General features: G+C 52.0%; 1 protein-coding gene across 2 annotated transcripts in view; it reads left to right on the top strand.

Annotated features, from left to right (window-relative positions):
• WSCD2 (WSC domain containing 2) overlaps nucleotides 1–12076 on the top strand; it is a 117601-nt gene that overhangs the window by 80602 nt on the left and 24923 nt on the right. The window lies entirely within an intron of this gene.

Genomic DNA, 12076 nt, shown 5'->3' with positions numbered 1-12076 from the left:
ACGCTACCACCACAGCCCTGCAGAGTCCTCTGCTCGGGCTGCGCCGAATGTTTCCACCTGTCAGTGTCCTCTCCCTCCCGCACCGAGCTGCCACCTGTGCCGGCTGGGTCCCTCCTTCTCCCCTGTCTTCCTCTGTGACAAAGTGAGCTAGAGCCTGAGCTTGTCCGCCTTCCTGATTTTCTCAAAGCATCTTGTCTGTAACGATGATGCGCCCGCGGGAGGACCATAGCGATGGCAAGAGCAGACCCTGGGTCATTTTTTAAGTGCCTTATGTGGAGTAGGGCATCCTCGCGGTGACCCTGTAAGTAGGCACTGTTCTTCTCTTACTCCCATTTTACAGACCAGGAAACTGAGGGTCCATGTCACATAAACAGCAGAGGATTTAAACCAATTCCAGGGCCTACATCTTTAATGCTCCCGTAGAGAGAATTTCTTGCTTGTCGGTGCTTCAGTCTTGTTGGAAAAACTCTCTAGTTTGCACACGGAGGGAGGGAGGGAGGGAGGTGAGCAGGAGAGTGTGGGCGCGGGCCCATCTTCTGCAGACATTGTCCCATTATCCCCTCTCTGGGTGCTTCCTAACAGTTAACGTCTGTTTAGCAAGAATCCGCCATGGGCCAGACGCTGTGCCAAGCCTGCTGCATGCCCGAGTTCGTCTCCCTTCCCTGCAGCCTCTTCAAGCCTACCAGTGTTAATTCCCATTTTACAGTGGGGAAACTGAGGCACACCGAGTTTAAGTGAACCTACCCAAGGTCACCCCGTCTATTTAGAGGTGACTTACAAACCTGGGAAAATCGCAAAGGGCCTGTACATTTTTTAAAGGCAGAGGGCTGGATTTCTCCCGGTTACCCTTCTGATGCAGTCCCAAGGCAGGGACAGGAACCCACCACCACGTCTCTGACCCTTGGGCCAGCACTTCGCAAATGTGAATGTGCCCGTGAACCCTATGGAGATGTTGTTACCATGAAGATTCTGTTTCAGCAGGTCAGGGTGAGATTTTACATTTCTGCTGAGCTCCCAGGTGATGCTAGGCTGCTGGGCCAGGGACCACACTTTGAATAATAAGGCCTCAGACCTCAGCGGAGCTGACACGGCCTGCCCACACGGGTGGGTTTGCCTGCCGTCCACGGGAGTGCCGTTGTTTATAAAAATTCATTGTTGGTTTGCCTGATCACGTGTTCTGTTTTCCAAATCCCGTGCTTTTGAAGCCCCCATCAAGCTTTGCTCCGCAGGAGGGTTGAGCATGCTGTCAATTTGCAAAGGTGCTGATTGCTGCAAATGGATGCACTGTCAGCCATCCCAGAGTCTCCTCGGTTCACCCGGGGCTGAAGTCCTGGCTGGCAGCGGACACAGGTGGTGTTGAAATCCAGGCTGGAGAATGTCCACGCAGCGAGTCTCTGGTTTGGCCGTTAGTGTAATGAGGTTTTAATTTGATGGTAGATTTACCATCAACATGCAGATCCCTTTATGCCAATATTTATGTTATTTTGATGGTTGACTTTGACTATCTGAAGAGCTGGCATTAGAGTCGTGGGTATTTAGCGAGAAAGCTGCTGCCACTACAACATCCAAGTGGATGAGGCTGAGCTGGGTAACAAGAATTAGGCCATGTAGGTCATTAGCCAGATAGCAGCCAGACCTCCTTTCGGTTATGTTCAGATTGGCTGGATAATCTGGACATATTCTGCCCCTCAACCCCCAACACGCGCTCGCTCGCTTTCTCTCTCTCTCTCTCACTCACTCACACACAAACACACACACACAAACTACTGTGATCACCTGATGTGAATAACACTGTCACAGGCCATCAAAGAGTTTTCAATCAGCTGAAATATACAAGCCTCCGCACACAAAGATGCTAGATTCTATGTAATAGGGTGTGTCTTGCCGTAGCAGTGGGAGGGCTGGGTGGTGCTGGAGACAGCCCCGGAGGCTGGCGGCGACGCTGCCGCACCCCTCAGCTTACCCACCTCTGCAGTAGCAAAATTACCCAGGATGGTGTTTTGTTCCATCTGAGAAAGGAATCTTTTGCATTGATGTCCAAGAGGGGAACATAGTCATGTCTACTGACGGTGGCCTCCTGGGTTCTGTGATTCCACCACCTTGTCCTGAATCATCCAAGGTTTGAAGCTGGGCATCTTCAGCGGGAGGCTCCAGAGGAAATTGAAGCTTTATTAACCTCAAGGCTGAGACAAGAGTGGAAGTGGCTTGGATAAGGAGCTGGATGGTTGATGATGTGTCAGATTGAGATTCCTGGTGGGCTCCCAGTTGGCAACATGGTATCTGGAGAGAGCATGGGGACCATTCATTGAACCAGTGAGGAGCACCCATGTGGATTAGGCATGGGGAGGATGAATGGAGAATAAAGCACACTTCCTGTCCTCGGGGAGCTCACCGTCCAGTGGAGAAACAGACCCAATACCAGCGGGGTCTGTTCAAGCATGGGGTATGTGTTGGGGGATTGCAGGGGCTCTGTCTGCAGGAGCCAAGGGAGCAACATTTGAGCTGAATCTCATTCTAAGGAGATTTCTGGGTGAAAGGGAGAGCCCTATATTCCAACCATGAGCAAAAAGTGCAGGGTCAGCAAAGGTCCTCTGTTGAGTAGCCCATTGGAAGCACCTTCCTTGCTGATGTCCCCTTTTACAGCTTTAGAGACTGAAGCCCAGAGAGCAAAAGTGGCTGAGTTCAACAGCCGTAGGGGAGGCTTCACAGAAGAGAGCTGTTTGATAAGGGTCTTGAAAGATGCATAGGATTTTGCCTGGTGTAGGAGAGGAGGATATCCAGACTCAAGTTGCAAAGGGGTGGGAGAGAAATCTAGGTAGAGGGAATCAGTGTGCAGAAGTGTAAAGGCGACTTCAGGAAATGATAAGCAAGCATGATTTTTCAAAGGCCACAGTCCTTCCTAGGAACTGAGCATGGGCTGGAACCCATGTTTGGGTGCTGTAGACACCTTGACCTCTTGTATTGGATTCTGGACCTCATCTCCTCTCTTTTGGGAGAACTCCTTGGATCTAGCTTACCTTCTACTTTCCCTGATCTCTCTTTCTGCCCCATTTGGTGACTCCAAGCAAAACAGAATCGCCAGTGTCTTTGCTCTGACCCAGTGGCACCTTCAGCTTCCCATTTCTGGATCTGATTTATATACAAATAAATCAGAAAGGGAGGCCTTCCAAGTTACTGGCACACAACACTAGGTAGGGAAATGAGCAAATGCACCAGGAAACAGGTATGGTAGAAACCAGACTCCATTTGTATAGTCATTAGTTGGTATTAACACTGTGCCCTAATTGTGTTTCCCTGAGCAGAGGCACAGAATTCTTAATGATTGGAAAGATCTAAAGGAGACTTATTATCTCCAAGCTCCACTCCGGTGGGGCCTTTGCCTTGCGTAGGGAGGCAGCCTACGTGTTCCTGAGGTGATGGAGTGCTCCTACAGTATCGAGAGCATTAAAAGGTTGGCAGAGCAAATGTCTGCAGGCACCCTGCTATTCTTCCTTGACACAGACTCTCAGGCACATAGACTCTTTGCTCTTGTTACAAAAGAAGCGAGAAATGGACTTCCTTCTTGGTTGGATTACATTTTTCACAGAAGTTTGCTCAATGTGTCAGCAAGTGTGGCTCTTCTCCCAGGGGCAGAGACCTGCCGGTGATTTGAGAACATTAGGCTTTATAGGATGTTGCAAGAAATTCCATTTGCCTGGAAGATTCTTGCAAGATTTCTGTTACAAGGTTTCTTAGAACTACATTCAACCTGTATATACGCATTGGGCCCATTGGGTGGCTGTCCATGGTGCTGACCGTCCTGTAGTGCTACCTAAAAACCCCAGGACTGCAGACAGACCAGCTTCTCCCAGGGCTCAGCACATTTTCTCTTGTTTTTTTTTTTTTTTTTTTTTTTGTTTGTTTGTTTGTTTTGTTTTCTGTCTTGGTGGAAGTATTATGAAGTATTATTAGGGTAGAAGTATTACATGATCGTGGGGGAAAAAAATAGATCCTTGACTTAGGGTTCACAATTTACAGTGTATTTTGTGTACTGTGAGTTTGGCAATTTGTTGTATTTGAAAGTTAGAAGGGGAGTTTTGTGTTGTGCTTGTGTTATTCTCATTGATAACTCCATTCCAACCATTTCTGCCAAGGGGAGCCGCAGATGATCGTCTTAAGTCACACTGGCTGGAGGGACCATCCGTAGCTCCTCCTTCGCCAGTTCTGGAGGTCTCTCCTTCCCCTTGATATGTGCCTGGGACCTCTGCATTTTATAATTTATATGGGTCTTCAGGAGTTCTGCTGTGTAGGTTCAAGGAGATGATAGCTAGAAAAATTTTCTTCTGCATCACAACGGGGAAGAATTGGTTTGCTCTTATCCCTTCGGCAAAGTCCTCAAAGGCTATGATAGGGACAATGTAGGTCTTGAACTCAGACAGACCTTGTTTCTATCCCAGCTATCTCGCTTACTTGCCATGTTGCCTTTGGCTAGGCTGCTGACTCTCTGAGCCTCAAGTGGCCCATCGATAAAATGGGGACAATTCCGTTTAAAGATGGCTGTGACCATCAAGTGAGATAAAATCGAGAAAGCACCTAGCACAGTGTTATTGAGCAGTTGTGATGCCCCTTTCTTCCTGAAATGAAAACTCTTCAGTGCACTCCAAGCAGCACCCTTCATGCTATCTGAATTTGCAACAGCCCATAGGAGCCTTTGGTGATGCCTAAAAATAGCTGGTTTGAATTCTCGGACAGTTAGGCTCTTTGTGTAATTCAATCTCTCTCTGATTATAGGTAGCGGTTAACAGCTCCCAGCTCACTGCCTTCCCTCCTCTCTGACATCTTTAATGCAGTAGAGCCTGGCCTAATTACCCAGGGGGTGGTGGCCTCTTTCAAACCAAGGGGAACTCTTCCACACCTGCCTTTAAGCTGATGCCTGGTGACATTTACCTCATTTTTGTGAAGCCCCAGAACAAAGAGATGGTAGGACTTCAGAGACACTTGCAGCTGGTTCCAGCTGTTCTTCATCTGCCCCCAGCAAAGAGAGTTGCCAAACAGTTGCTCTGCTCACCTCTTGCTAGTAAAAGCCTCAAGCTGCCGAGGTCACGCACCATCCCCGCTGGCCCGGCAATGAAGAGCTGACATTATCAGAATGTGGGGCATGGGCTTTTGTGATGCCTGGACTCCCACTGCGGGGCCTGAGAGGGTTTCTGGGAAATTCAGGGGGCTGGTGTGAGGTCTCTGGAGCCCCCAGCCCTGTGAGAATCCGGCAGGCCTCCCGCAGAATGGCAGGGGGGTGGGAAACCAAGATGAGATGGTAAGCAGGATGGGGGTCACATCCCAACTCTGCTCCCCACTAGCTGTGTGACCTGGAAAAGCCACTGAATTCTCATTACGTCTCAGAGTCCCCACCTGCAAGACAGGATAATAGTCTGGCCAGCCTCGTGGATCGCTGTGAGCCTTAACTGGGATACAGTACGTGTAACATGCAACACTAGTGACGTAGAGCGAACAGCTGATGTTCTGTTGGTCTTTAGTGTTGGTCATGAGGAAGACGCTACCCAGGGTCACTGCCATTGTCCGGAGGCTGGACACTGTCACAGCTCCTGGTGCACCGTTCTCACAGACTGCAGGCTGGGAAGAGCAATGGCCCTGAACTCCATGGGGGATTTCCCTTGTGGATTAAAAATGCTTCAAGATCCAAAGACATTTTAAGTTGGGCTCCCCAGAGGCAAGTCTGTGACCCTTGGTTTGCTCGGGAAGCCAGCCGAGGATGCACTTGTAGTGGAAAGACAAGGTGAGACAAGGAAGGGAGGGAGCCCTTACAAGCTCCTTTACAAAGCGGGTCACCACTGAGGACAGCAAAAGCTTAATCTCGCTGCAGAGCTCTGGAAGACGGTGGTGAACGTGCTTCAGAGGTGTCCCACCAGAGGGCAGGAAGCTGCAGTGTTTCCCCTCCCATACTCCCCCGTCATTGGCTGAGGGGGGCTCCTGGGGAGAGGAACCCTTTGGCAGGTCCGGCCCTTTCCTCACAGGCCCTGAGACTGAGTCCTGGCTGTTTCTTGTCGGTCATTGTCCGTCTGTATCAGGATAGGGAGTGCCAGGGGCTCTGCTGGGGCACTGACAGTGGCTGCTGTGCAGGATCCAGCCACCCTTCGTGTGTCACGGACGAGCGAAGGAGAAGAGCTGGGAGCGACGCTGAGTCCTGCTTGGGTCTCAGTCACCGTAAATACCATGGCATGGACTTTTACCCTCATCGTGTGGTGCAGATATGATCCCCGTTTACAGATGGGGAAACTGAGTCTCGGGAGGTGAAGACCTCTGCCCAAGGACACACAGCTTAGTCAGTATCTGGCCCAGGTCTGTCTGAATTTAAAACCAATCTCCTTTCTGCTGGGCACCAGGGCTTTTTGCAAACAGGAAGGCGTCTACCCACTGCCGTGGAAGTGGAAAATTCTGTCACAGAAGCGTGTTAGGATGGTCAAGGGACCCAGGCTGGCCAGCTCTCCTTCATTTGCAGACATACGTAGTGAGAGGATCTCTTACTCCTTAATGGGGAGAACCAGGTGGCCCATTTTATAGATGGCGGAACTGAGAGTAGTGGGAGAGTTGAAGGTCTTGGCCATCGTGGGTATTCTCCATGTTCCGATCACCAAAGCATGCTTTCCAGATCCCTGGGAGCCCCACCTTTCTGCCAGACATCACGAAGCCCCCAGTGACCAGGTGGTTTCCCCAGAAAGTGGAATGGGCAGGACTGTAGGAAGACCCCACATCTAACAGGTCAGCTGCTCCTGGAACTGCCTTCCCACACCAGGTCCCCCCCTCCCCTGCCCCTAGCGCACACTTTGCCCAAAGAGAGACTCACACCACTGCCTCCTGATCCCATCTGGCTCCTTCCTTCTCTGAAAACCTCACCTTATTTGCTCTTCAGAGCGTTCAGCTCAGCGTCCTCTGTAAGCTGGGAGGGTCAGGGACTCATTAGCAAATGCTTAAATGTCAAAGGGAGATGACCTCAGTGGGGCTGGGCTGACAGAATCTTCCTCCCCTTTCCCACCCTCGGAGTCAGGCTGCCTGAAGACAGCCTGGCGTCTAGGTGTCCAGGCCAGTGGGAGGAAGTCACACGGAGAGATGGCAGGGAAGAGATTCAACTTCTTCTCCACCTGCTTTTCCTTTTAAGTCTAAGGGCGGGCAGCAAGGAGATGGTCCACAGACCTTCGTCGGTTCCAGGACAGTACTGTGGCTTTCAGGTGTGGGGCCAGACTGGACAGCCCCTTCCGGAGCCCCTGGGTCAGGGCCGAGCCCCTCAAGGGCCCCTGCAGGTGCATGCTGATATGGCCCCGTCAGCAGCTGAAGCCCCAGACATAGGCATCGGGCTGGGGTGATGAACGGCAGAGCATTTGACCAGGGAGGTCCAGATGCGTGTGTGGGCTCGCAGGACCCTGAGTGATGCCCCGGTGACCTCAGTTACTCAAGGTCACATCTGCAAGAGGATGCAGGGGTGACCCCAGAGACCACTGTGGGTGGACGTCAGCTCTCACACGCCCACGGGGAGACACACAGTGCTGTCCAGACTTGTCTGTCAGGTCCCATGATACACAGGACCCAGACAGATACCAGTAGTGCCTGGCTGTGAGCTCCAGGAGGGACGGTCCCCATGCTCTCAGCATCCTGGGGAGGGACTCCATCTGGGCTGGGCTCCGGGAGAGAGACCTGCCCCCTCCTGTTCCTCTCTCTTGCATGGTGCACTGGGTAAACAGACCTATCTACTGGAACCTAGGTGCTGGCTGTTCAGGGGACTTTTGGGAAATGCCCAGCCCCTGGTGGCATTGAGCCTGTCTGGTGGGAGGTTGGCTGAGGCTCAGCCTGGCCCACTGCTAGGACAGACAGAGCCCTCTTCTCAGCTATGTGGTTGCCAGGCAACCCTGAGAGATCACCTCGGGTTACGGGTTACGTCTCCACCCCATGGTGGAGTCCCACGCCCAGCCCCAGTCCGCCACCCTTGACCCCTTCTAACACAACGCTGCCTTCCCCTGCACGGTCTCGGGAGTGGTAGGGGCGTTCAGGAGGCAACCACATAAAGGGAAGGAGGTGATGGGCTTCAGATCTCTACAGTATCCCCAGGCCTGCCCTAGGCCCAAAGGGGCCTCCCTGAGCCTCAACCCCGGAATGATTTCCCGTAGCAACCCTCCCGGCCTCAGCCATGACCCAGCGGGGTATAGGATGGTCTCTTGAATAGAATCCCTTTGGGAAAAAGGAAGGTTAACAATTCGAATATGGTTTTGGAGACTCAGAGTCAAGAGCTGGGCGTTTTTTCTTGGTACTTAAAGAAAATCTGACTCCAGCGTCAAGACATCCCAGAGTGACGGCTTTGACTTTGTGAATGATTAGTGGTCCAAGTGGAGTGAGTGTGAAGGGCAGAAGGGACAAAACAAGGGTCACAGTGTGTTCTGCAAAGGCTAATACGAGGCCCGGGGGGGAGTGGGGGCTGCTTAATGTGGGACAGCCCAGAGTGTGTGAGGCCTTGGAGCTCAGACATGCGTGGGTTCAGAATCCAGAAGCGGCTCCTTGTCAGCTGTGCGCCCTTGGGCAAGTCACTCTCCTCCTCTGAGCCTCAGTTTCCCCTTCTGTATAATGGGGAGAATGAGACCTTCGTTGTAGGGCTGGTGCCCAGAGAGCAGCCGATAAGACCACCCAGCGTGGAGGACGTGTCTCACTTCGATTCCAGAATCAGCCGTGCCTCACTGGCTGACTTGCGTCAGGGGGTTTCAGCCTTCTGAGCCTTGTTTCTGCATCTGTACAAATAGGGATGTGCATACCACCAAGGTCATGCGAGTGCTGAACAAGGCCACGCGTGGGAGCGGTTCAGCCGGTTTCCCGGCAGACGGCAGCGTGGCCGGTACTCGGGAGTCACGGTGATACCAGCCGTACATCGATCTTCCTGTAAGCACCCGATCATCGTAACAGCATCGTTCCTATTGGAAGAAGCAGAAACTTGGGAGACAGAGACACCTGGCTTCGTTTCACTCTATCCCTGGACCGCTTGGTGATGCTGGAAGGCAGAGAGAGTCCTTGAGTCCCCGGCTCCCCATCTATAAAATGGGGGGAGCCGCAGCACGTACCCCGGGGGCTGCTGTGAAGACGAAGTGGAGGCCAGGCACCCGGCATGGAGCCTGGCATCAGCGGGGGCTCAATCAGCGGTAGCAAGAGTTGAAGAGAGAAGGCAAGCTCCCTGCTTTCTAGAAACAAGGCAGTGTCTCTCTGCCCTGGGACCAGAGTGCGCCTCCAGCTAACGGAGTTTTCCGGTTAAGTGAGGGTCCACACGCCTGTGTTGGGTGTCCCATCTCGTAGCCATGAGTCTTCAGCTCAAATGCCCGACTCCCTCCCTGGCCTCACCTTGGACGGCACGTTTCTCTGAGCATCATCGAATCTTCCGCAGGGTGACTGATGATTTTCTAGGGCTTCCCTCTGAGCACCCTGGGCCATGGGCTGGGACACTAGTGGCATTTGGGGTTTGACGGTTCCTCCCTTGGGGGGGGGGTGGAGTGCTGCCCTGTACAGAAGAGAATCTGCGTCGTCTGTCCACCTCTCTGCTATTTATACGTGGGGAAACTGAGGTCTGGAGGACCTCAGCACCCTGACCACCCCCAGCTACTACAGCCACCGCCAGGTCCCTCACCAGCCTGGAGCAGTGGCTGAGGACAGCGGGGCAGAGAGGACTGGATGGTGTGAGCCTACGGCGTGCTCTGGAAATTAGCCGTACGCAAATTCCAGATGTCTTCTCAGTTTGCTAGGTTTGCCTCCGCCAGGAACGACTTCGGGCTACTGGGGGCCAGGTGGTAGAAATAATCCCTAGGGTGACCGCTGACATTTAAAGCGATCACTCCCAAACTCTCTCCCTCCCCCTCCTCCACCATCCTTCTGCCCGGGGAGCAATTCTGCGTCCTTTCCCCTGCACACAAACGTCAACGTACGTGTGGGTCCCAGCTGGGTGGTTCGATGCTGCAGACAGACCCGGAGACGGACAGAGATGGAGGGATATGGTTTTTGCAACTCGCTTCCTTTTTTCCCCAAGGGCTGACATTTCGTTTCTGAGATGTTCTTGCCAACAGTGGGGTCCTTAGGTTTGCCCCGTAACCTCCCTGTGTGAGCCCTGCTTCTCTCAGCTGCACAATCAGCGTTTACTCCAGACCTCGCAGAGTTTTCCAGAAAGGGCAGTGAGATGATGTCAGTTAAGTTCCCAGCAGAGGAGATCACACGTGGTGGGCACTCAGTAAATGACACCTATTTCTGTGCGTCTGGTTTTGGTCTGCACTGTGTGAACGGCGTCCTTGGTTTTACGTGACAGCTGTGTTCTGGAAAGGTTCATGCAACTCCACTTTGAGAACAGCTGACCTCAATTTCAAATGGGTATCATGAGCCTTTTGATAAATTTGACAGGGGCATTAAAAAAAATTTTTTTTTAAAGATTTATTTATTTCAGAGAGAGAGAGAGAGAGAGAGTGAGTGAGCATGGCAGGGGGGGGGCGGAGAGGTACAGAGGGAGAGAGAGAATCCCAAGCAGACTCTGTGCTGATTGCAGAGCCTGACACAGGGCTTGATCTCACGACGCTGAGATCACGAACTGAGCTCAAATCAAGAGTCTGATGCACAACTGACCGAGTTGCCCAGCTGCCCCTAAAAAAAATTTTTTTTTAAAGATTTATTTATTTGACAGAGGGTGGGAGAGAGAGAGAGCAAGAGACCGAGCACAAGCAAGGGGAGTGACAGGGAGAAGCAGATTCCCTGCTGAGCAGGAGCCCGACGGGGGACTCGTTCCCAGGCCCCCGGGATCATGACCTGAGCTGAAGGCAGACACTTCACCGATTCAGCCACCCAGGTGCCCTTGTTTTTTTTTTTTTTAACTTGTCTTAATTACATTAAAAATACATATTCACTATAGAAAAAGCTAGAAAAGGTTTTAAAAAGATGGAAATAAAAATTGCCTATAACGCTGCTCTATTAGTCAGCGTTCTCCAGAGAAACAGAACTTGTAGGAGTTATAAATATGTTAGAAGATGTATTTAAGGAGTTGGCTCATGCAGTTGTGGAAGCTGGCAAGCCTGAGATGTGTAGGGCCGACCAGCAGGCTGGGAACTCGGATCGCAGCTAATGCTGCAGCCTTGAGGCAGAATTCCTTCTGTTCTGGGAAACCTCAGGTTTTGCTCGGGAGGCCTTCCACTGATTGGACGAGGCCCACCCACGTGCTCAAGGGTGATGTCCTGTAAGTCTCCCTAAAGTCCAGTACGTATAACTGTTAGTCACATCTACAAAATAATCTCCACGGCCACACCTAGACGTAGGTTTGATCAAACAACAGGGCGCCGTAGCCTCGCCATGTTGCCCTAAAGCCACCATCATGGGCCGCCTGGGTGGCTCAGTCGATTAAAGCTTCTGCCTTCGGCTCACGGCATGATCTCGGGCCCCTCGTCGGGCTCCCTGCTCAGCGGGAAATCTGCGTCCCCCTCTCTCCCTCTGCGCCTCCCCACTTCTTGTTCTCTCTCTCAAATAAATAAATAAAATCTTTAAAAAACAACAACAAAAGCAGCCCTCGCGCTTGCTCTTCAGAGATGACCGTGGTTATCGATATGTTAGTCTAGGTCCTTCTAGAGATTAATATTGAGAATTTTTACGTAAAATTGATATCATATGGGGAGTTTCATAGTCTCAGTTTATATTTAACCTCTTGAACACATCCTCTCTCTATGGTACCCCTGAATGCCATTTGCTCTTGATGGGGGCACAGAGCCCCGTTGTCCTGTGACTCCGCACTTTATCTGTCCAGCACTTCGTCGTTGGACACCTAGGCTGTTCCCTGTCTTTCACGCGTTGCTATAAATACATGCCATCTTGAACATCCTTATTCATAAATCTTGGGGTACACCCAGAGCGGGCACCACAGGGGCCCACCCAAACCCCCTTTTCCTGGGTGACTGTGGGCGGCCAGTGGTTCACACCTGCCCCCTAGAGTGAAAATGACCACTGGCCCAAGAGGAGCAGACCCTCCAGGACCTAATGTCCCACAGCCAAGAACTGATGTGGTGGGGGGGGGGGGGGCAGGGCC

This window comes from Ursus arctos, unplaced genomic scaffold (genome assembly GCF_023065955.2).
Source record: "Ursus arctos isolate Adak ecotype North America unplaced genomic scaffold, UrsArc2.0 scaffold_34, whole genome shotgun sequence".
Classification (NCBI taxonomy): Eukaryota; Metazoa; Chordata; class Mammalia; order Carnivora; family Ursidae; genus Ursus; species Ursus arctos.
Note: the sequence above shows the minus strand (reverse complement) of the source record. Positions and strands in the feature narration are given on the sequence as shown.